This window comes from Mesoplodon densirostris, chromosome 10, assembly GCF_025265405.1.
Source record: "Mesoplodon densirostris isolate mMesDen1 chromosome 10, mMesDen1 primary haplotype, whole genome shotgun sequence".
Lineage (NCBI taxonomy): Eukaryota > Metazoa > Chordata > Mammalia > Artiodactyla > Ziphiidae > Mesoplodon > Mesoplodon densirostris.
In genome coordinates, this window is record NC_082670.1 from 67,618,846 (window position 1) to 67,643,191 (window position 24,346).

At 47.4% G+C, this 24,346-nt stretch overlaps 1 long non-coding RNA gene across 1 annotated transcript in view; it reads left to right on the plus strand.

The window, feature by feature from the left end:
- The first annotated feature begins 678 nt into the window (after positions 1 to 678).
- Positions 679 to 24,346, plus strand: part of LOC132497976 (uncharacterized) — a 28,236-nt gene continuing 4,568 nt past the window's right edge. Inside the window, exon 1 of the long non-coding RNA XR_009533641.1 lies at positions 679 to 861. This is a non-coding gene — a long non-coding RNA (uncharacterized LOC132497976). The remainder of the gene's footprint in view (positions 862 to 24,346) is intronic.

Genomic DNA, 24,346 nt, shown 5'->3' on the forward strand with positions numbered 1-24,346 from the left:
CACCATCCACCTCCGGAACTTTCTGATCTTCCCAAACTGAAACTCTGTATTCATTAAACAACCTCTCTCCATTCTCCCTCCACCACTACCGCCCCGCCATCCCCTGAGCAACCATTATTCTACTTTCTGTCTTTATGACTTTATTATTTTAGGTATCTCATATAAATGAAATCATACAATGTTTGTCTTTTTGTGTCTGGCTTATTTCACTTAGCATAATGTCTCCAAGGTTTATCCATTTTGTAGCAGGTGTCAGAATTTCCTTCCTTTTTAAGGCTGAATAATATTCCATTGTGTGGATATACCATATTTTGTTTATCTGTTCATCCATCAATGGACATTTGGATTGTTTTCACCTTTTAGTTATAGTGAATAATGCTGCTATGAACATGGGTGTACAAGTATCTGTCTGAATCCCTGCTTTCAGTCCTTTTGTTTATATACCCAGAGCAAAATTGCTTGATCATCTGGTAACAACAAAGCCATCACCACACCTACAACTAAATGGATGATGATGCCTTAATAGCATCAAATATCTAGTCAGTGTTCAAATTTACAGTTGTCTCATTAAAATCATTTTTAATATTTTAGTTGTTTGAATCAAAATCAAAACATCTTTCCTGTATTGCAATTGATTGGTGTGCCTTTTTTTTTTTTTTTCTTTTTTTTGCAGTGTGTGGGCCTCTCACTGTTGTGGCCTCTCCCGTTGCAGAGCACAGACTGGACGCGCAGGCTCAGCGGCCATGGCTCACAGGCCCAGCCGCTGTGCAACATGTGGGATCCTCCCGGACCGGGGCACAAACCCGTGTCCCCTGCATCGGCAGGCAGACTCTCAACCACTGCGCCACCAAGGAAGCCCTGGTATGCCTTTTTTTTTTAAATAAAATAACCTGTTTAGTTTGGAATAATTTTATATTTACAGAAAAGTTGCAAAGTCAGTGCAGAGACATCCCATGTACTCTTCACCCAGGTACCTCTAATGTTAATATCTTCCATAACATGAGAGATTGGTCAAAAATAAGAAATTGACTCTGGTACTTTACTATTAACTAAACTCTAAACTTTACTTGGATTGCACCAGTTTCCCCACTAATATCCTTTTTCTGTTACAAGATTCCATCTTGGATACCACGTTGCATTTAGTCATCATGTCTTCTTGGGCTCCTCTGCTCTGTGACATTTTCTTAGTTTCTCATTTTTCATGACCTTGACAGTCTTGAGGAGTGCTGGCCGGGTATCCTCTGGTCCCCCAGTCTGGGTTTGTCTGATGCTTGTCTCATGATCAGACTGGGGATATGGATTTTGGTAAGGACAGCACAGAGGCAGAACACTTCATCCCATCCCATCAGGGGTGGGTGACATGCACAGGACATCACTGGTGATGCTCACCTTCATTTCTGGGATAAGTGGTGTCTCTTGGCTTCTCCATCATAAAGTTACTATCTCCCCCTTTCCCTGCTCTGTTCCTTGGAAGTGAACCATTAAGTTCAAGGTATGTCTTTCAAATTCATTTCAATCAGTAGATTCCCCCATCTCTTAATTTTTTCTCAAAATTTATTTGTTGAAGAAACTGGGCCGTTTGTCCTATTCCTTTGCCCTCTGCGGCTCCTTTAAACTGGATCTCGAGGCCTAATCTGCCTCATGCTTGATTTTTTCAGCAGGGCCACTGCACGGGTGGGGCTGTGGGCTTCTGTCAGGAGGCACCAATTGTCTCCTCTTTGTAACGTTAGCAACTACTGATGTCCACTGTGTTACCTCAGTTCTGATACCTTTAGATTCCTCAGGACTAACCATATCATGCAGGTAACCTTTCCTACATGAAGACAGTTCCTTTTCTTCCTTCAATACACATAGTAGATTTCAGCAAACCAAAGATAGCACCCGTGGTAAGAAACATTATTGTTTCTGTACAACCAAGAAAGAAAAAATGCTGTGAGTTCACCTATGGCACATTGCCAGCCATAGAATACCAAGGTAGTGTTTTCCTTTTCCACTAACCTCATAGTTTTATTCTTTCCTTGGATGAATTGTAGAAGTTCAGTCAAATTCAGCAGTTGCTGGCGGATGGATGTTTGGGCAGCCCTTGTTGCAGGGGCATCGCTCACACCGGCTTTTGTGGTTGAGGTGTCACATTGCCTTCATCAATCCCTGGGACTCAGTTTCCTCTACACTCCCTTGCGTTGTTGCTTGCTGTGTGGTCTGCCATCCTTTTGCACACTTCTCAGTGACAAAACAGCTTAATGGAATTCTATTTCTTCTATGTCCTTTCTTAAGTCCTGTAAGCACTTGGTTATAGCTTTCCAAGAAAATACAGAATTGTAGTCATTCCTCTAAAGGCAGATAATTGCTACTCTGCTGTTACATTTGTGTCCCACTGCCCTGCTTCCATGCCTTCCTGTGCCCATGCCAACTGTTTGTTTCCACAGTGAATTATATTGTCATCTTTTTGACGATATTTTAAATGATAGTTAGACCCCGTATGCGTAGAACCAACCATGCATGTAATGCAATGGAAGGTGATGCATTATGAACAGTGATGGTCAAGTGTGAGTGTGTCCAGTCATGGTGACCGTGCTGCCACTAGTGGGCAACGACTATGAGAAGTGCCCCAGTTACAGAGATGTTAAAAGTTTTTAAGGGGCTTCCCTGGTGGCACAGTGGTTGAGAGTCCGCCTGCCGATGCAGGGGAAACGGGTTCGTGCCCCGGTCTGGGAAGATCCCGCGTGCCGCGGAGCGGCTGGGCCCGTGAGCCATGGCCGCTGGGCCTGTGCGTCCGGAGCCTGTGCTCCGCAACGGGAGAGGCCACGGCAGTGAGAGGCCCACACACCACAAAAAAAAAAAAAAAAAAAAAAAGTTTTTAAGACATGGGCCTTGCAGTTGATGAAACACAGAGTTTCTGGTTAAGTGGCTGGCAAGAATCCCATTTTATTTATCTGGGTGATCTCCCCAGACCTTAGCTCAGTGTTTACAACTATTTCAAAAATATTTGTGGAGGAATGAAACCAACAGTAAGCAATATATATTTATTGAGCATTTACCAGGAACAAGGTCTAGCTGGGATAAATACTTGAGAACCCAAACCAGTTCCCTTTCTTAAATGTTAATTTGCTTTTCCCCATTCTCATCACATTTCTGCAGCTGTTCTTGACCAGGTTGAAGTCTTCCACTACTATATTGGTAGGCTTTCTGTTTCTTTTCCACTTGAGTAATAAATACACCCAACTGTCTATCTTATATTTTCTACAAGAGTCCTGATTCCCATCTTCAGGTCACCTGAATGGATTTGGGGATCAGAAAACATGGTCATGTTCATGACCACCCTTTAGTTCATTTTCCTCCATGGACTCCTGACAAATCAGCTGGAAGATTTGCCTGAACCACAAAATGTCCATGTCAGGATGGGTGATTTCCAGTTAAATTCAAGCAACATTACCCTTTCTTTTTTTCCCACAGGACAGATAATTGTCTGGATTCTTTCCTTCTTTCTTTTCTTTTATTAATAGGCTTTATTTTTTAGAACAGTTTTAGATTCACAGAAAAATTGAGCAGATGGTACAGAGAATTCCCATGAACCCTGCAAGACAGTTTCCCCTATTAATATCTTATATTAGTGTGGTACGTGTGTTACAATTAATGAAGCAATACCAATACATTATTATTAACTAAAGTCCATATTCAGACATCCCTAGTCTTTACTAAGGATCCAGGATCCCACATTACAATTATTTATCATGTCTCTTAGGCTCCTCTTGGCTGATAGTCTCTCTCCCTTTCCTTGTTTTTGATGATCTTGACAGTGTTGAGGCATCTAGTCGGGTATATAGTAAGATGCCCCTCTATTGGGATTTGCCTGATGTTTTTCTCATGATTAGACTGGGATTATGAGTTTGCGGGAGGAAGACCACAAGGTAATGACATTTTCATCACATCTCATCAAGAGTGCAAACTATCAACATGGCTTATCACTGTTGATATTAATCTTGATCACGTGGCTGGGGTGGTGCTCATGAGGTTTCTCTCCCTGCCCCTACTTTTCCATACAGGACTCTCTGGAAGGCGGGTCACTAGGCTCAGTCCCACATTAGGTGATGGAAAGTTACAATTCCTCTCATTTAGGGTGGAGCTTGGATTTCTTTTTGAGTCAACCTCCTATGTTTCTCTCATCTCTTCTTCCCTTGCCCTCACCTCAGTTCCCTCCCAAAATCTTCTTCCGAGGTTTTTCTTCCAAAGTCTGTTTGATGTTTTTCTCTTCAGATTTAAATACTGCTGGGTTTGGGGCTCAGTTCCCACATGCCCCTCTCTTCCTTAAAGTAGGTTTTTCTGAGTTGGTGCTACAGATCGCCCTTTCTCTGAGACACTCTTGTAGAAAAGGTTCTTTGGAGCAATGCATGCGGAAAATGCTCATTCCTTACCCCTTCTTAGAGACTCAGAGCACACATGAGCATAATAAAAGGTCTGACAAGTCTGGCAATAAAGAGGCCTGATTAACTCAAAGGTTTCTCAAGCCTATTTCACCTTGAAACCTTTTACCATATTTCATTGACTCAGAGACACTCATTTTTTTTTCTCACATATTAACATTTTTGAAGTTGGGTTGCATCTTAAAGATCATTAGATAAGAAAATAGTATGTTTCTTCTTAGAGGTACTTGCAATAATGGTGTCAGATACACTGATGGTATTTGAGATTTGAGGAAATACAGTATTCACGGCACATCTATAGATATTCTTCAGAACCAGTGAAAAGTGGAAACTGAATTAAGAAACTCAGCCTACCAGGTCCTCAAACCCCACCTCTTCCTACTTGGATGACCTGCCTCCTTGATTTTAGGTATTCTTCAGTTTGGGGTACAGATGTCCTCTGCTAGCTCTGTGAGATGTGCCCCAGGGCCCACTCCCCACCCGCTTCTGGCACGGCCAGCCATGACTGATTGGCTAGGCCAGTTTAACTTAAGAGTGAGGTATTAAGGAGTCCCTTGGCCACAGATCTAAGCTGTGTCCTCTGATCAGCTTTATCATTAATGAGGTGCACTATTGTCCTTAAGGAAACACATTCCTAGACTGCCTGGCTTGAAATCTAGCCTGCTGTGTGATCTTGGGCAAGTCAGTTAACCTCTGTTTCCATTCCCTCACCAGTAAACTGGGGATAAATAATTGCATCTACTTGATAGGGTTGTTGTGAGGATCAGATGGCATATTACACGTAAAGCACTGAACCCAGGGCCTGGCACCTGGCAAGCTACTCTAAAACATCGGCTATTACTAGAAAGACAACATTTTTATCTTTGGTTCCTGGGTCATGTTTCAGGAATAAAAAAGGCTTGGAGACACTGATTAGCTTGGGTCCTAATGGTGGCAGGAGGCAGTTGGTAGGAAGGCAGAAGAGAAACTTTCTGTAGTAAATCACGGCCTGTGGTCAAGCTGACCTTGGCCTGCTGCTCGGAGCTACTGACCCCAGCCAGAAGGTGGAGAGGAGAGAGCAAGAAAGTGATTCTCTTCCAACCAGCCCAGCCTCTAGAACAGAGGAACCTGGCAAAATAACAGCTGGAAGATTCAAAAGCAGTGAGTGGCATTCAGGCCCCAGGCGACTGGTTGTCTTCCAGGGTCCCCGCTGCCTGCTGCCATGTGCATCGCCTTGGGCAGGATTCTGTCCACTCCATGCAATCTCCGCAGTTTCCTCCTCTTCCCCTTATTATTCAGGACGTCTGCTTCATATTCATTCCCCCACAGGTTCTGTCCAATTTAATTGCTCTGTCACCAAAGATTAATCCCGACAGATAAGAAAAAAGACATCTGGAAATATGGACTCTGCTCCTTCTTATCGTCCCCCGCCCAGGGCCTTCACACCTTCAGCGGCTTCACTTCAGTGCCTTTCCAGGTTGTTGGAGTGGTTCATTTCAGGGGGTGAGCTCTCAGGGGTTCTGGTGCCCAGCGCTCCCGGAGACTGGTGGCTGTCAGGGTCTGGCCACCTGTTGCTGTGCTGGAAGGACAGGGCTGGGACTGGAGGCAGAGCCAACTGGGACCTCAGGTCCCATCCCAGGCAGGACAGTCCTTTGCCTTTCTGAGTTGCTAAGAGACAGAAAGACATCCAAGAGGCAGGCTGCTTTAAAGAATATCATTTTTTAAAGGCTCATTCTAAATGAAACATCACCAGAACTTTGCCAAGATCTTCCTGGTTGTTCAGAAGATGGCCACTCTTTCTTTTTCTCACTCCCTTCCCTCTGTATCCCTGTCCCTTCGCTCTCCTTCCATCTCTCTTTTTAGCTTCTGAGGGCTCAGTCCTTGCTGGTCTGTTGATGGGGCTGAGCAGGGGTCAGGGGTGGTGGGGTGGCAGGTGAGGTCTCAGCCACAGGTCAGCCTGGGGGCCCAGGAAGTGTTTGGGGAAACTGGCTTCACTTCATCCAACCATGTCTGTGTCATTCACCAGGTGGCCTCTTCAGTGAGCAAACTCTTACCCATGTGTAAAATAAAGTGATTATCTGGGGAACAAGCATCTACACTTTTCGTGATTGCCACTGGTCATTGTGTAGCCCTTTGCTGCTCTCTGGGTCCCGAGCTCCATATATGTTTTTCATATGTGTATCTGTCTCTATATTTTATTTTTATACAAATAATAACATATTATCACCTTGTTCTAGCCCTCGGGATTTTTTTTCTTTCATCCTAACAAGAGTCTTGATTATCTTAGTGTGTCTGTACATAGGAAGCAACATCAATCGTTTTGTTTTGTTTTAAACCACTTCACTAGATTATTCTTTTTTAAAAAATTTTTTTAAATATTTATTTATGTATTTGGCTGTGCCGGGTCTTAGTTGCAGCACGCGGGATCTTTTAGTTGCGGCACGCGGGATCTTTAGTCGCATCATGCGGGATCTAGTTCCCTGACCAGGGATTGAACCCGGGAGCATCGGGAGCGCAGAGTCTTAACCACTGGGCCACCGGGGAAGTCCCCAGTTGTTTTCAATGGTTAATCAAACACTTCTGCTCTAGGGCACTGCTGCCAGCCCACCCTGAGGCCTGCAGACTATACAATGCATGTCCCCAGGCTGCTCTGTTACTCAGGGGGCAGGAAACAGGTGGCAACTCAAACCTGGTGACCGTGGAAGGCACTGTTTACAAAGGTGTGGGTGCAGGACAGAAAATCAGCCCGGGTTGCGGGCACCAGGGCCAGCACCATCTAGTTTGCTCATTTTATCCAGTCCCGAAGGGCTGTGTGACTTGCCCAAGGTCACACAGCAAGAGGCAAAACCATCAGAAAACCAGGTGTCCCGACTCCCAATCAGTATTCTTTCCTCTGGGTTTGCTTTGATTGTCAAAAATGAAACAAAACAAAAACACCCCTGGTTATTTAACTTCCAATCATGAGTCTAGGAAAGTTTTTTTTTTAACATCTTTATTAGAGTATAATTGCTTTACAATGGTGTGTTAGTTTCTGCTTTATAACAAAGTGAATCAGTTACACATATACATATATCCCCATATCTCCCCCTCTTGTGTCTCCCTCCCACCCTCCCTTTCCCACCCCTCTAGGGTTGTCACAAAGCACCAAGCTGATCTCCCTGTGCTATGCAGTTGCTTCCCACTAGCTATCTACTTTACATTTGGCAGTGTATATAAGTCCATGCCACTCTTTCAGTTCATACCAGCTTTACCCTTCCCACTCCCCGTGTCCTCAAGTCCATTTTCTACATCTGTGTCTTTATTCCTGTCCTGCCCCTAGGTTCTTCAGAACCTTTTTTTTTTTTTTAGATAGGAAAGTTTTTAAATTAATCTTTTCCACAATCAAGACCAATTAGTCAACTCTTCTGTCATGAGTTTCCATAATTTTTCGATTTCCCTAACTTACAAATTGCTTTTTAAATCATATATATATATATATATTTTTTTTTTCGGGGTACGTGGGCCTCTCACTGTTGTGGCCTCTCCCGCTGCGGAGCACAGGCTCCGGATGCACAGGCTCAGCGGCCATGGCTCACGGGCCTAGCTGCTCCGCGGCATGTGGGATCTTCCCAGACTGGGGCACGAACCTGTGTCCCCTGCATCGGCAGGCGGACTCTCAACCACTGCGCCAGCAGGGAAGCCCTTAAATCATAATTTTCAAATTTATTCATGACAAATGTTTTTAAAAGCCAAAATTTGGTATCAGCTTAAGTGTCCCCAAATAAGATAATGGGCAAGTAAATGAGGATACATCTATCCAGTGGGAAATTATGTATTTCTTAAACTTGATATTTATGAAGAGTGTGCAATAAACTGGAAAATGCTTAGCTGTAATGCTCAAGTAAAATTGTAATCTCCAGTTTATTTAGAGTATCATCAGAATTATGTTAATTCACACATGCACTGAAACAAACCAAAAAAACCCTAAAGTTACATAAAGAAAAACAAATATAGTAAAGGAATATACCAATATGTTACTGATAATAATTATCTTTAGCTGGGTGAAATATGGGTGATTTTGATTTGCTTCTCTCAACCTTTCCAGATTTTCTACATTGATCTACTAATATGTTCATAATAACAACAGCATCAACTATAATAATCACAATTCAAGATTTTTAAAAGTCACTGTGATAATTTGACAAGGGATGCATATCCAAAACCATACAATTCCACACCTTCTGACCCAGTCATTTCTCTTCCAGGAATCTGTCCTGAGAAACTAATTCTGCTTTGGGGCAAATCTCTAGGCAGGAAGAAGTTTACTGCAGGGAAAAGCTGGAAACCACCTAAATGCCAGACAGTGGAGTAATGGTTACAGAAACTGTGGTTCAGCTGCTCAGTGCTGCTATGTATTCATTAGGAAAGAAACTTATGACAAAAGTATGTGCTACAACATTAAATGGAAAACTCAGGATTATAATTAAATGTAAAATATGACTCTAACAAGTTTAAAAAAAAGGTGTAGGTTTAGGGGGAAGATAAACAAAGATGAGCAGAATGAGCTGGCAGGGCGGGATGGTGGAATCGTGAATAATTTTTCTTCTTGATTTTCTAACATTTTCTGTAATGTAGTTACCTTGCCTTTGTAACTTAAAAAAACACGATAAGTAGCTGTTCATCTGAGAAGTTGGTTCTCAAGTTGTACCTGCTAAGCCACAATCTCACAGGGAAGGCGGGTGGAGACACAGCCCCAATGTTGGCAGGAGGACAAGAGGAAAGTGTTCATCAATGAGGGCCTGATGAAGTCTGAGTTATTTACTCCAGGGCTGATGAAGCACTGAGTAGGTAAAAGAAATTGCTGGGCCCTGCAGGGGTCAAGGTGGGGAATGAGATAAGTATAAGAGATAAGGGGGCTTCCCTGGTGACGCAGTGGTTGGGAGTCCTCCTGCCGATGCAGGGGATGCGGGTTCGTGCCCCGGTCTGGGAAGATCCCACATGCTGCGGAGCGGCTGGGCCCGTGAGCCATGGCCACTGAGCCTGTGTGTCTGGAGCCTGTGCTGCACAGTGGGAGAGGCCAGAACAGTGACAGGCCCGCGTACCGCAAAAAAAAAAAAAAAAAGAGAGAGAGATAAGGAGTGCGGAGCACACAGTTAAAACAATCAGTTCACTGACCAGGTCCAGCTGACAAACAAAGCCCTCACACCTGTCAGGGAGAGAACTGTGGTCATGGATGCCCAGGCTGAAACAGCATGCAGGCAGCCTGCAGAGGGGAGGCACCCAGAATAGGGCCCTGGAGACATGGGTTCTGGGGTCCTCACCACCAGTCCTGAACCAAGGATCCTGGGATTGACTGGGGGCTCCAAGGCCCCTTCCTCATACTCCAAGGTGTGGCACTAATGCCTTCACCCCTGCGGGACCTTCCTTCCCTGCCCCTGCCTGGACTGCACATCCATCAGTCTGTGTGTCCACAGTGTTTGAAACCCAGTTCAGAACTGACTTGTTCCATCTGAAAACAAACAGAATAAACATCTGGCAGCTAAGGGAGCATTTAGGATGTGCCAGATATTGTGCTTGGCTGCGTGTTGTCCGGAGATGGGCTTGTCTGTCCTCTAACGACTGGGTCTGTGTATTTGTGCCCACTTACCTGTTACTGCACGGCAAACCATCCCAAAACTTAGAGACTATAACAACTGCTTCTATTTTGCTCACCTTTGTGGTGATAGCTGGGGCAGGGCAAGAATTGTCTGAAGGACTCTCAGTCACACTCTGGTGGTTGATACTGGCTTTGGGTGGGACCACGGCTGGGGCTGTTGACCCACAGTTGGCCTCCTTCTGTATGGCCTGGGCCTCCTCACAGCAGGGTGGTAGAGAGATAGAGAGAGAGAGAGCCAGACAGGAGGAAGTTGTATTCCTTTTATGACCTGGCCTCAGAAGTCACACAGTGTCATCCCCACTGTATTTTACTGAATAGAATCGCGTAACTAAAGGTGACCCAAATACAAGGGAAGGGGAGTCGGAATTTGCCGTTTGATGTGAGGAATGTTCAAGAGCTTGCACATATGTTTTCTAACCACCACTGTTGGCCTTCCTTGTATCCCCCTCTTCCTTGTGCCTGACACAGAGCCTTGAACTAAACATTAGCCAGAATTGTTGGTAGAGCTGAATTGCCTTTCGGGTTGGTGCAGACCTGGGTGCAGAGGATAGTTTGGTGTGAACCCACTTGCTTCCCATTTATGTTGTTCAGAAACACAAAACACTTGGAGAAGTCATGAATTTTTTGCCCCCGGCTGCCCACAAGCTTGGGATCTGGGTGGGTCAAGGTTGCTGTCTGTCATCTGCCCCTATTTTCCTATCCAGCCTTTCCCCCACTGCTCCATAAACTCAATCCCATGCTTTAATCAGACAGGTCCCCTCACTCTGTCCCAGTAAGGACAGCCTTTGCCCAGGTGGGTTCATCGGCTGGGATGCCCTCTCTTCTTTCTATCGATACTTTCCAACTGCTACCCAGCCTTCATGACCCAGCTCAAGGAACTTTCTCTCTTGGCATTTCCCTCTCACCACCACCAACCTCTTCCCCCTTGGCAAGAGAAGTGAAAAACAGGCTTAATTCCCAAAGCTGCAGTCCTGAGTCCTTAAGGAAGCCCAGGGGCAGCAAAGACAAAAGCCCTGGCACCAGGCAGGTGAGGAGGCTGAGAGAAGCAGGCTGGAGACCAGCTGGACCACAGGAAGGACCACAGCCAACTGGTCTACCAAAGGGGGCAGCTCCTTCTTGCTTCAGCAAGTTGTTACCAGGGGAACTGAAGGATAGATCATCTAATCCTTCCTGAGAAGCAGAAAAATATGGATTTTATGTGGGATTTCTTCATTTGTAATTATTGATGATTAATTTAAAATTTTAGAATGCAAGCTAATTCCATGGGCCACATTTGCCCCACCTCGGTTCACAACTTTTGGCTGAAAAGATTTGGGGCAGAGAGAAGGGTTTGGGAGGGAGGGAGTGAGGAGGCTGGAGAGGACTCCTCAGGCAGGGGTGGAGTTGAGGGGGCTGTTGAGGATGGAACTTCTGGAGGGTTCTCAAGGGGCCTCAGTCCAATGTAAGCTTCTGAACTTGGACTTCACACCAGGAGAAGCATACAGAACCTCAGCAGAATGGGGCTTCTGTGGAAGTTGAGTTCAGTTATAGAAAAATAAAATCCTACTTCTTGCTCCCCTGAGTTTGGGGTGAGCTTCATACTCTAAAACCTTCAGCAGAGGCTCACTGAATGAGGGTCCCTGTCTCAAGTCAGCCCCCCAGGGAAATAGATTTGGCATAGTTTCATCTGTAAAATCCAGGCTTGGGGGAAAGAGCTCTTGGTATCAAGACCTCTAGGAGATAAAGAGAGCAGATCTGGCCAGAGGGCAAGGTTGAACATGATTCAGTCTTGACAAAGACTTCAGTCCAGCCTATGGAGAGCTCTGGGTTCCTCCGAGGTCTTCCAAGTTGACCTGGATGGGGAAGAGGTTGCTGGACCACAGTGACCAGGTACTGAATGCAGGCTGCCCTTGTGAACAGAGCTCGGCCTTGGGCAAGGGGGTTCTCTGCAGCAGAAGGCAAGTCCCAGAGAGACTCAGCGGGAGCCATCAGCAGGCGGAGGAGTGAGATTCCAGTCCTGGAGGGAGGAGGTATCTGGGTGGTTCACACAGTGTCCACAGCCCCTCGCACTACTCAGATTCACTAGTTTCATATGATAAGTTTTGAGAAGCAGCTCCTCCAGATTCCATTGGGCCTCTTTTCCTGGGGACTCTTACAGGGGGAAGCTTAGAGGGGTGGAATTCAGCTCCTTCCTCCCTGCAGCTGGTCTTGAGGGTGTAACTGATACCCATCATCCTATCCTCTACCACCATCCTCGTATCCCCATACCCTGAGCTAGCACCTCCACTGGTTAGGTGGCTTGGATGGGGTAACTGAGACCCTCATCCTTGAGATGTCTGCTCCCCTCATCACCAGGCCCTTCTTGGTCCATGCATTTGTTTATTTCCTGTTGAAATTGGGGACAGGAGAACCAAGAGCTATCCTGGTGAGCCGCTTGGGTGCCAAACATATTCTTTCCTGCCCCCGTTGTGTATCAGCAACTTGACTGTCTCCTGATGACCAGGGTCCATTACCCATGCCAGGAAGGTGACTCCTCTCCTTTCCTGCTGGTCTCTTGGCAAGAGGAGCCCAAAGTGACTGGGCAGCTTGGGGTTTGATGGAATTCTCACTCTGTCACCAGTGGAAGCATTTCCTCCTCTAGAAACCAGGATTTCTAAACTCACAGTTTGGGGATGGGGCTTGAAATTCTCCATCTGGGTTCCCAGAAGTGACAATAATTGGGGCCGCTCTGGCTCTTCCCACTTGGTTTTCAGACTGTGTATCTCCCCCTGATGGGGACACAGCCCCATACAATGCCCACTGACTTAGGATGGCAGGGTATACAGTGCCTCTGGGAGGATGGCACCCCATCCTCTCAGGGCACCCTCTCCATTAATTCTCCAATGTGTTCTTGATGTCGGAGGGCATGTTCTGTCATGCTCCCACACCACCGGACCCCTAAATACTTGCACAGTCTGGTGGGTGCCTGAGTCCTCCTAGGATTTATCTCCCACCCACTGGAGTGCATGTGTCTTGTTAATGTGTCTAACATACCTGTCACTTCTCAATCCTCTGTTCTGATGACATGATCTCCTCAATGCAGTGGACCAAGGGTGTTCTGGAGGATATACAGGTGAGACAGATCCCTTTGGACTATGCTATGATAGAGGGCAGGAGAGGTAACATAGCCCTTGGCAGGCCCATCAGTGTGTACTGCTGTCCATTCCAAGTGAAAGTGAATTTTTTCGGATCCCCTTTTCTGATAAAGGACGGAAGGAATGGATTTGCCAGATTAATAGCTACATACCATGTGTACAAAGTCTTGTTCATCTCCTGTAGCAAAGATACCACATTTGGTAACAGCAGTTGGGGCTACTAGCTAATTAAGTTTGAGATAGTTCACTGCCATCTTCCAGGACCCTCTGGCTTAGATAGGGGACTACGATCCTTGTATCTCTTAGGATACTAAGAGAGCACTAGTCTCTGCCATTCTCCTAGGGATGTGACATGGGTAGGGGCAGTTTCAGAAGCTTCCATATGGCCTTTTCCACCATGGTAGCTCCCATCCCACAGGCCAAGGAATCAAGGAGGGATTTTACTCCCAAGTATATCCACTCACATTACACATTTGAGGACTAGAGAAATGACCACCAGTTGGCTCCAGGGATGCACCACTATGAGCTGGACCTGGGCCAGGGATTTATTTATCTCAGAGGCTGATGTTAAGGTCAAATAAGATAATATAGGAGAGGAAGATTGTAACATGCAATAGGTGACAGGTTTTTTCACTTTGGAACCAGGTACTCTGGGTTGCAATCCTGGCACCACCGTTAATGGACTGTGTACCTTTGGGTAGGTTGCCACACCTCTGAGCTTCAGTTTCCTCATCTATAAAATGGATATAATGACATCTGTCTTGCAAAGTTGTCATAAGTGTAAATGAGCCACTACAAAACATGTGTCTGGCATAGTTCCACACTCAGCTTTTCCTGAATTAAAGCTTTATTTTATCAAGAACTCTTCATTCTGAATGCCCAACTTCCACAGTGTTCTTTGCCTTTAGGACTGACGGTGCTTTGGCTGAGCCCAGAATCAGCTTTATGTGAGACTGCCCAAGCTGGATCCCCCAGAACTTGCAGGTCGCCTGCTTCTAAAGGCAGCTCCTCTTCTGGGCTGCATGTGCTTGAGACTTCACCATTAGAAAGCCATACTTTTGCCTGTTTTTCATCTCCAGGAAGCACCGGTTTGGCACTAACGTCTCCCATTTGTATGGCACTTGCTTTTTGCTGTCCAAAGCACTTACCTGTCGTCCCAACAGCCCTGGGAAGTTCAGAGATGCCCAAGGTCACTTAGTTGGAAAGGGAGGAGCTGGGGTTTGAACCCAACACTGTCCGTGAAGAGGCTGTCAGCTGGAGGCAGTCTGAACGGTTAACACCAACACCGTGTAGTCTTTGTCTCCCAAAGCACATTCTGCCACTCTAGGTGAGGTACAGTGAGTCAGGCCGTATCAACTACAGTTAAACATTAGGAGTCTACTCTGTGTCTCAAGGGCCCTGTCTACATCCCATCTACCCAGAACTTTATGACGAGAGCTGTAGAGAAGCTGAATAACTCATCCACATTCACACATTTTTCAGCAGCACAGCCTGGAACAGAGCCCAGGCCACAGGATCTCAGAACCTGATCCCAAGCCCTTAACCACTATGACACACTGCCATATAATAGATGGTTTAAGATTTGTTTACAGAGTGGAGCATGGCGAGGGCTCTGCAGGCAAGGGGAACAGCCCTAGCCAAGGCCCAGAGGGGTGGAGCAGCTCTGTGTGTTCAGGGTCACTGGAGCATAAAGTGGGAGAGAGGTCATGGAGATGAGAACAGGATGGAACAGGATGGCCTGGGGAGACCCGGTGACAGTGAGAAGTCTTAGCTCGTCCCCCAAGTCATCTCCAGTGCCTCCAGCTGAAAACATTTCCTTTGGGCATCTGAAACTGGGACTTCTGGCTTCCTTTGAAAGTGCACGTCTCTGCCTTGCCAGGACCTGTGGGGCAGTGTTCAACCATCCACCGTCACCACCAGCCACATTTTTACACCAGGCTCCACTGCAGCATTGCCTCCAGAACTCTGCCTGGGATGGAACCAACCACTCTGGGTTGGAATCCTGGCACTGCCATTGATGAGTGAGCTTTGAGGGCTGCCTCTTCTTTGGAACATGTGTGGTCTTAGTGGTAATTGGATAAGTGGGTCTGTGTTTTGGGGTTAAAAAGACAAACAAGTAGAAACACCTCCTAACCAGCCTAGATCGGGGTGGCAGAGAGGTACAGCCAGGAGTGTGGCCTTGGAGGAACAGATCTGAGACTGAGTCCCAGCACTTTTCTTTGCCATGAGGCTTGGGCCAGTCTCTTAATCTGGCCCAAAAATTGAATGCCCAATTTCTCCAGATGTGACTTGGCACCCAAAATACTCCTGTTGACATCTGGCTCTGAAGATGGAGGGCACAGCCCAACTCATAAGTGTGTGTCCAGTGATGGTAACTCTTGCATGACTCTCGGAAGATCCTGTGTTTTCACAGTCTCAGGTCAGATTCTTCTAGAACCTGGCCAAGGACTTGAGGCCAGCAGTTTCTGAAGGCAGTGTTCTCAGGAGAACCTGGTCAGGCAGTGGGGAAAGCAGGAGAGGGAGGTGAAAGAGACACTCCCCCAACCCCACCTTCCCTCTGCCCAAGGGGAAGAGTTCAGGTGAAGCACAGCCTCAGCCTGATCCTGGGCATCAGGGAGCCCTGGGAGCTGGAGGCAAAGGAGCTGGTATTTGTCCTCTCATGTAGAGAGTTCTTGGTCACAGGCTGCTGGGGAGTGGGGGGATGCAGAGCTCCCAGGCCCTTCCAGCTCTCTGTAAGGGTGAGGCAGCTTCAGTGCAATCTCCTGAGAGTCTCAGGGACCAGCCCCAAGGAGCAGAGCATGCAGAAGCTGGGGAAAGGATTAGAGGAGATTTGTGCAATCTTGAATTTCCTCGCTTGTGCTCTAAGGGCTTTCCGAAGCCCAGGCTGCTGGGACCAGGACCCATTCCCTTGCCAAAGAACAAAGTTAACAAAATCTTGACTTTTAAGTCTGGAAGCCTTTGTCAGGTGTAAGACAGAAGATGTTTGGAAGGAAATGTGATTGAGTTCCTTTCCCCAAGAGAACTGGCCAGCCTCTGGGAAGGCCCCCTGCCTGCCCTGAGGCACCCGGCCAGATCTGACTCCAGGTTGGCGCTCTCTCTGGGATGTGGGGATCAGGCAGCGGCTTTCCTCTGCTGTTTGGGGGCAGCCAGAGGGAACTGAGGGCTTAGATACCTTGTCCAAGGACATAGAACTGTTAAGTGGAGCTGGGATTTGAACTTACGACTGCAGTGCTTATATTTATTACCTAATGCTGCATAACAAATCACTCCAAAACATAGTGGCTTAGAACAACAAACATTTATTATCTCACCATTTCTGTGGGCCTGGAATCTGGCAGCAGCTTAGCTGGGTGATTCTGACTCAGGGTCTGTCGTGGGGTTGTACTCAATCTGTTGGCTGGGGCTGCAGTCATCTGAAGGCTCAACTGGGGCTGGAGGATCCAATACCAAGCAGACTGACTCACACTGCTGATGACTGGAGGCCTCAGTTCCTTACCACTGGGCTTTTCACAGGGCTGTTAGAGTATACCCCGAAATGGCAGCCGGCTTCCCCCAGAGCAAGCAGTCCAAGAGAGAGCAAGGAGGAAGCCATGGTGTCTTTTATTTCCCCGTCTTACACACCATCACGCACCGTCACTTCTGCCACATCTTATTTGTTAGGAACAAATCACTAAGTGTAGCCATGCTCAATGGAAGAGGAAGTGCCTTTTAGAGGGAGAAATATCAAAGAATTTAGGGACATGTTTTACAACCACTGCATTGTTATACAGCTGCTCCCCACCTTGCAGGTGTGCTTGGAGACTGCTGCCCTCAATCCCTGGGTAATGAAGGCCCCTGTGTCATTCTGCCCTTGGGGTTGGGGGGGGCTCTCTCCCACCTGTTGCTGCACCCACCCTTCCCCAGACCTGTAATACTCATGGTTCTTCCCTCCAATCTCTTCCTCTCTAGGCATCTCCGTTCTGCTTTCCCAGAGACGGATGTGAGATGCTCTAAGACCTGTGATTTGACCTTTGTGGGAAAGGGGTGTTCAGTGTGGTCACATCTGCCAATGATGCTGGGGAGGAGTCTCTGTGGGGCTGAGGCAGAGCGTCCCAGTCCCCATGAGAGATCTGAGCCTGTATGAAGCCTGATCCACTCAGCACACACCCACCCTTTGATCTGAGGATGAAGAAGTACCTGACCACATCACCCATTTCTCTTTCCAGTGCACCTGTGAGGCGGGGCGGGGAGGGAGGGTGAGGGAACTGGGGCAGAGATGTTTTATCGTGACCTCATTCCAAAGAAGTTGAGCCAGGGCTGGAAGACAGGTGTCCAGTGGCAGCTGGTGCTGACCCCTCTGCCACTCTGGGCTTTGTATTGGGGTGTGGCAGCTGTGAGCATGTGCCTTGAAGACCTCCAACAAAGGCAGCTTAACCAACCCAGGGCCACAGATCCTGGATCCTGAATCCACCCCCTTATTTGTGCTGAGGCCATGGCATTTCCCATGACCCATCAATACTGAGTGCAAAAGGGATACTAAGGCCAGCCCGTTTTGGGGAGACTCTTTGGATGTCCCCTAGCTTTAGCTCAAGGACTCCCCAGTAGCTTTGCTGAACCTCCTTAGACAGCACAGCAATCTAGGACGTTCCCACTCAACCTACCTTTCTCCTTTGCTCAGAGTTAGGACTGCCAGATAAAATACAGGAAACCCAGGTGAATGTGAATTTCAGACAAACAACTAACAATTCTTGTATAAGTATGTCCCCAATACTGCATGAGATATGCTGATACTAAAAAATTTTTGTTGTTTATCTGAAATTCATATTTACCTGGGCATACTGGCTATTTATTTGCTAAATCTGGTAACCCTACTTGGGGTCAGTTTCACCTTGTAGCCTCCTCTGTTCCCTCTCTATTTCTTGTCACACATGCATTTCCTCTGATAAAATCCTTGCATGTTTAATCCCTCTTGGCATCTATATCTCAGAGGACCTGGACTAATACAGCAGGGCAGGGCTGGGAGTGGGGAGCTCAAGTAGGCAGGCTTGGCTTACAAACATCTCGTTTCATTGTAGCTGGCATGGTCCTGGCAGTGGGGCATGTTTTGCCGCTCAAAGATGTAGTAGTAGGGGAAGAGGAACTACTCTTTGGTCCAAATTGGAATGCACTTTCCAAGTGTAAGGAGGCTCTAAATCATTTATCCAATTTCAGGGTGCTCAAGAACTGCATGGGGAATACAAGGGAAGTGCAGATTCTTGGGTCCCTCCCTTCAGAAATTCCAGTTCTATAGGTCTAGGGTTGGGGTCAGAAACTTGCATTTTTTGCAGGCTTCATAACTGATTTTAAAACTGCACAGGGGGCCTTCCCTGGTGGCGCAGTGGTTGAGAGTCCGCCTGCCGATGCAGGGGACACGGGTTCGTGCCCTGGTCTGGGAAGATCCCACATGCCGCGGAGCGGCTGGGTCCGTGGGCCATGGCCACTGAGCCTGCGCGTCCAGAGCCTGTGCTCCGCAACAAGAGAGGCCACAACAGGGAGAGGCCCGTGTACCACAAAAAAAAAAAAAAAAAAACTGCACAGGGAAAGTAACTTGGCATATTTTGTAAAACTTCCCATGAATGCTACTGCCCATGCTTATTCAATGCTCTCTCCAGGTGATAATTAGTTAGCATTTAGTAGTCAAGGTGTCAAAGCTGGGAGTAAGTTTGCTTTCCTTTCTTTCCCTCCATGCTTATTTTTCTGAAGGCTCTCTCTGGGTTAGAAAAATTTGCCAGAGTCTGGGTCCCTGAGAAGATATGGTAGACTTTCTTTTGTTTGATAATGAGAGTGATAGTAAAAGTGATAATAAATCACTTTTCCCCTTGCCTGCTAGGAGGCTCTGAGCAAGATTTTTGTGTAAGTGGCAGTACTCCTCCTAAATCAGGATTTCTGATACAAGAAATTCCTGCCCCCTGCCAATTAAACACACAGGGACTTCATTACACTGTTACTGTGGTTTCATTCCTGGCAGTAATAGTGGACTTGTCTGTTTCTCATTTTAAACAGCAGCCCCCAGTCCTTTCAGAATTATGCAGAGTACAAACCAGTCCTCACTTACCTGACTCCTGAGAACTGGAGGTGCTTCCCAGGGCCCAGGATCATCTGTTTCCGTGCTTCTGTGGGAGGGTTAAAGTAGAGGGTAAAGCTGCAGAGAGGGTGTGGGCCTCCAAGGAACAGCAAGCTGGGTGCTACCCTTAAAGGCAGAGCTGGGTGTGTATCAACATGAGGGTGGTGGCTGGCCGGTGTAACCAGTGTGTTTGGAATGGGTCTTGGCTGATTCGGATCCCAGGCAGGCAGGGCAAGTCATCAGGGAAGGAATGTCCTGACTCATCCCTCTCTTGGTTTCTCTTAGGGTGGGGGCTGCCCCCAGGGGCTGAGGAATGTGGAAAGGAAAAGAGGGATAATTGGGGCTCAATATGAAGCCTGTGGGAACAGGAGCCCTGGCCACAAGGGTTCAAGGCCTCTTTCATTCCGACATTCCACCACCAACCACTTATTGAAGACCTACAAAGAGTAGCTCTGTACTAGGAGCTGGATTTAAGGCCCCAGGATATCTCCCACCCCAGAGACTCAGGCCACCAAGTGCTTGTTTTAGGATCTTGTTTAGGATTTAGGCATCCTTCCTCCCATTTCCCTGCTCTTTAGCCTCAGCTGGGTGACGTGGGGCAGGTTACTTGAGCTCCATCTGTTGAATGGGTGCATGGGGTTGGCGGGGAGGGCAGAGGGCTCTGAGTCGCAGTGTCTTCCCTCTCGTGTGCTGGCATCACTTCCTCCTCCCCTGGCAGTGTGATGGCTGGACATGCTGATAGAAGCTTGGTGGTAATAGACTCTGTCCAGGCATCTCTCCATGTGCCCAGCCCTGGGCTGCTGGCTCAGAGCCACCCCCAGAAGGGGTTAACTGGCCAGAGTGACCCCACCTGCCTAGGAGCCAGGAGCATCTGTGTTGCATCCGATCTCCTGCCTTTCATTGTGGAAGTCCCAAGGCCAGTGTTCTCATCAGCCCTAGGGACATGCACTTCTTCTTTTAAACAGAGCTCCAAATCTAAGGGTCTGGGGCTGGGGAAGTAGAGGTTCAGTTCTGAGCAGGTTCATTTGGTCCATTTTCCAGAGGGGCTTCAAATGGGGATTCACCTACTGAAAGAAAAAGAAGCAACCCCTAAACCCTAGGCTTCTAAATGTGAGACACAGGAGTGATGACACTACAAATGGGTTTCTACGCCCAAACCAAAGGTGGCCGGAGAACACTGCTAACAGAACCTGGCCGTGGCCAGTGGCTCTGCAGGTGGGGGATTTGGCAAAATCTGGCCCACAGGAGCCGAAGACCCTGGGCGAGTCGCTACCCATCTTGGAACTTCAAGTCCTCCCAGTAACACAGGGAAAATCTGTCTTCTGTGGAGTTGTCCCAAGGCCGTGGTGATGCGTGTGTGAGTATACCAGGTACTAGGTACTGGGACTCTCACTACAATTAGCTCCTCTCTGCCTTCCAGGAAAATGAAGATCGGGATCTTGGAACTCCACTCTGCAGGGGGAATACAGAGCCATTTTAGGCCCTGCTAGGCGCATTTCAGAATATGGTAAAATGAAAGGACCCCTAATTCCACCATGTTGGTATTTTCCCAGACACTGCTCCACCCCTGGAGAGCAGACAATTTCCTGTCCTTTTAAAAAGTGAGCTGGGGGACTTCCCTGGTGGCACAGTGCTTAAGAATCCGCCTGCCAAATGGAGGGGACACAGGTTCGAGCCCTGGTCCAGGAAGATTCCACATGCTGCGGAGCAACTAAGCCCGTGCATCACAACTACTGAGCCTGTGCTCTAGAGCCCACAAGCCACAACGACGGAGCCTGCGTGCCACAACTACTGAAGCCCGCACACCTAGAGCCCATGCTCCTCAGTGAGAAGCCACAGCAATGAGAAGCCTGCGCACTGCAATGAAGAGTAGCCCCCGCTCGATGCAGCTAAAGAAAAACCCGCGTGCAGTAATGAGGACCCAATGCAGCCAAAAAAAAAAAGAATCCGCCCGCCAATGCAGGGGACACGGGTTCGAGCCCTGGTCCAGGAAAATTCCACATGCCGTGGAGCAACTAAGCCCACGCGCCACAACTACTGAGCCTGTGCCCTAGAGCCCGCGAGCCACAATTACTGAAACTTGCACACCTAGAGCTGGTGCTCTGCAACAAGAGAAGCCACCGCAATGAGAAGCCCACGCACCACAACAAAGAGTAGCCCCCACTCACTGCAACTAGAGAAAGCCCATGCGCAGCAACGAAGACCCAACACAGCCAAAAAGGAATAAATAAATAAATAAATAGATTATTTTTTTTTTAAAGTGAGCTGCACTGAGCAGGCCTCTGTAGAAATAACTTGCAGTTTGTAATTACCACTGAGTGTAGAATCTCTGGCTGGTGAAGACAATCATTAGCTAATAATGCCCGGGGCCATGGGAACTGCTCAGTGTAGCCCTCATTGCACAAGGGAGGGAATAGATGGAAGTGTGATGGGGCTTGTCCTGGTGGGGTCTCAGTGGTGTCTGTTGCTGGCAGGTAGGAACAGTAGCAGTGATAAGAGCTAGGTGAGCCTCGTTAAGTGGACACCCATGCTAGTGGCCCACCTGCAGACTCCACCTCCACCACATGGCTACTCCATTCATGAGCTCATGGTGCAAACACTGGGTGGTCAGGGGCAGAGACTGACTCATCTACTGGCCAAGTCATCCTATTCACTTAATAATTTAGTGCCTCTTCTGGAGCAGATCTTGATGATGGGCACTAACAGGTGACACAGAAATCCTCACAATTTGTGCCTTCACAAATTGTCTCCACCATATGCCTTTCCTGGGACTTCTTTGTTCCTGATCTTCCACTCTTGCTCCTCCCAGGCCTCTGATCAACTGGCCAAGTCTTTCTTCACCTCTCATGCATCTGTGTACATTCTTACCTCAAGTAAGGTGGATGGATGACCAGTTGCCCTTTGCCCAAAGCCCCACCCATCAGGGACACTCCCTTTCTCTCCTGTCTTTTCTTTCCTGTTTGTGTGTGTTAGCACGACAGCAGTACCTTCCATATGGTACCCACGCACTGAGTTCATCACCCAGCAGCCAAGCTCCAGCCTTTTCCTCTCTGTCAGCTGGCCATAGCAACCCCTCATGGGGCCAAAGGGGTGAGCTGAGAGAGAGACATCTGTGCAATAGTGATGGGTGGCCTGAAGGTCTGTGCCATCTGGTCATGCAGCTTAGTTTTCCCCTCCAACCCAGTTTATGCCTGATCCTGGATGTCCCACTTCCATCGTATGAAGGATTGTTCCTAGGCCTGCCCACTTAATGAATTGGTGGGTCTGACACTACCCAGCTCATGATGGCCAGTCCTGCCACATGGCCATTTGGTCAGTCCCTACCTGGGTGCAGTAATATGATTGGTGCTTCTTTTTGAGAGGCATGTAGTTCTTTCCTGCAGTTGTGTGACCTTGATCCAGAACCCCATGGGTCTGTGCTGTGCATCTCTTGTTGGGGCACACAGAGGCTCTTCATAACATCTTTTTCTACCTCAGATACCTCTAGCAGCATGGGATCTTACAGGTCACATGGCCCATGAAGCAGGGCTGCGAGTATATATTATAGCCAGGACATACTGCAGGGCCCTTTCTTGCTCTGCGCCCCACTCATAACCATCAGTTTTCATCTTTCACCCCAAAGATGGATCATAGCATTTTTCTCAAAATGCTACCTCCAAAACCCAGAGGCATATGCAGTATTGTGCTACTTTCACACAGGTAGAAGATCAAAGGACAAAATTTTATCTTTTACTTTGAACAGAATGTCTCCCTGTGTCCCAGAACCATTGCACCCTCGAGTCTTTGTATGACCCATTCTTTGTAGGGACTGTGCATCCAAGATACTTGCCATTAATCTTGCACATCTGGTCCAATTTATATAATGTCATCTATAGAGTAGATCGATATGATGTTCTCAGGAATATCTAGCTAGTCTAGGTCCCTTTAGTCTCTATTGTGGCAGAGGTAAATTAACATAGCCCTGGGGCAAAACCGTGAGTGTACACTGTTGTCTGTCCCAAGTGAATGTAAACTGATCTGTATGGAACACAATGCATTTGCCACACCCCTTACCAGAGGCTATGTTAATCTGCTCAAATAAAGGTACCATATCAGGTTTAGCAGCAGCAATATGACTATTGTTTAGTAATTTTGTGGTAGACTACTGTCATCAGACTATGCTCAGAGGCCAGGCTGGCTTTTGCAGAGGCCAGGCTGTCGAATTAAATGGGGATAGATTGGGGATGACCTTTGTCTTTGTGGGTGGCCTGATCTCTGTCATCCCCCTGAAGCGTGATATCGTTTGTGACTTACTGCCTTGGCAGGAGAGGATATGGTTTTAAGAGCTTTCACTTAGTCTTTGCTACGAAACATAGCTCTTATTGCTCTTATTCTACTGATCAAGGAATCAATGAGAGGATTTATTTTCAAGTAAATCCATTGCAATTAAACAACTGGGAGCTGGAGAAATGACCACTGGATAGGTCCATGGACCCAGTGGACCCACTGTGAGATGAACCTGGGCTGGAGCTCCATTTATTAACTGACCCCTACAAGCCTCAGTCTCATAGGGGGAGCATGATGGCTCTTTAGTGCCAAAAGATCTGGGCATTTCTCTTTTCCCATTGTGTATTACCTGAGTAAATATCCATGGGTTCCTTTGGGGAAGGACTGGGGGGTTCACTCCTGTATTCAGTTGGCATGATTTTGCAGGATTCTCCCTCATAGAGACCTGGCATCTCCTTCAAATGATGGGTTCTGAGTCTAAGAGCTGGCTCAAGTCTGGAAATTGAGCAAGGGATTGTGACTGTATATTGACGTAGCTAACCTTGACCTTCTGTTCATCCTGATCACTCTTGATTTTGTGTATGAATCAATATCCTTGTTAGATGACCATCTATTTTGCCACTAGGAGCATCATCTCATATTATCCATATCCATAGATCTGTGCAGGTTGGGCACCCCTGGCTGCTATTCCAAAATTGTCATCCATTATGGTAATTACTCCCACCTTGACTCTGATGGTTATGTGTTGTCACTGACCTCAGCTATCCCTAGATCCCTGCATCCTCATAGTTACTAAGGAGCCCAGTTCTGTAATAGTTTCTCTTACATTTATCCCCTGCCTATGGCAGAC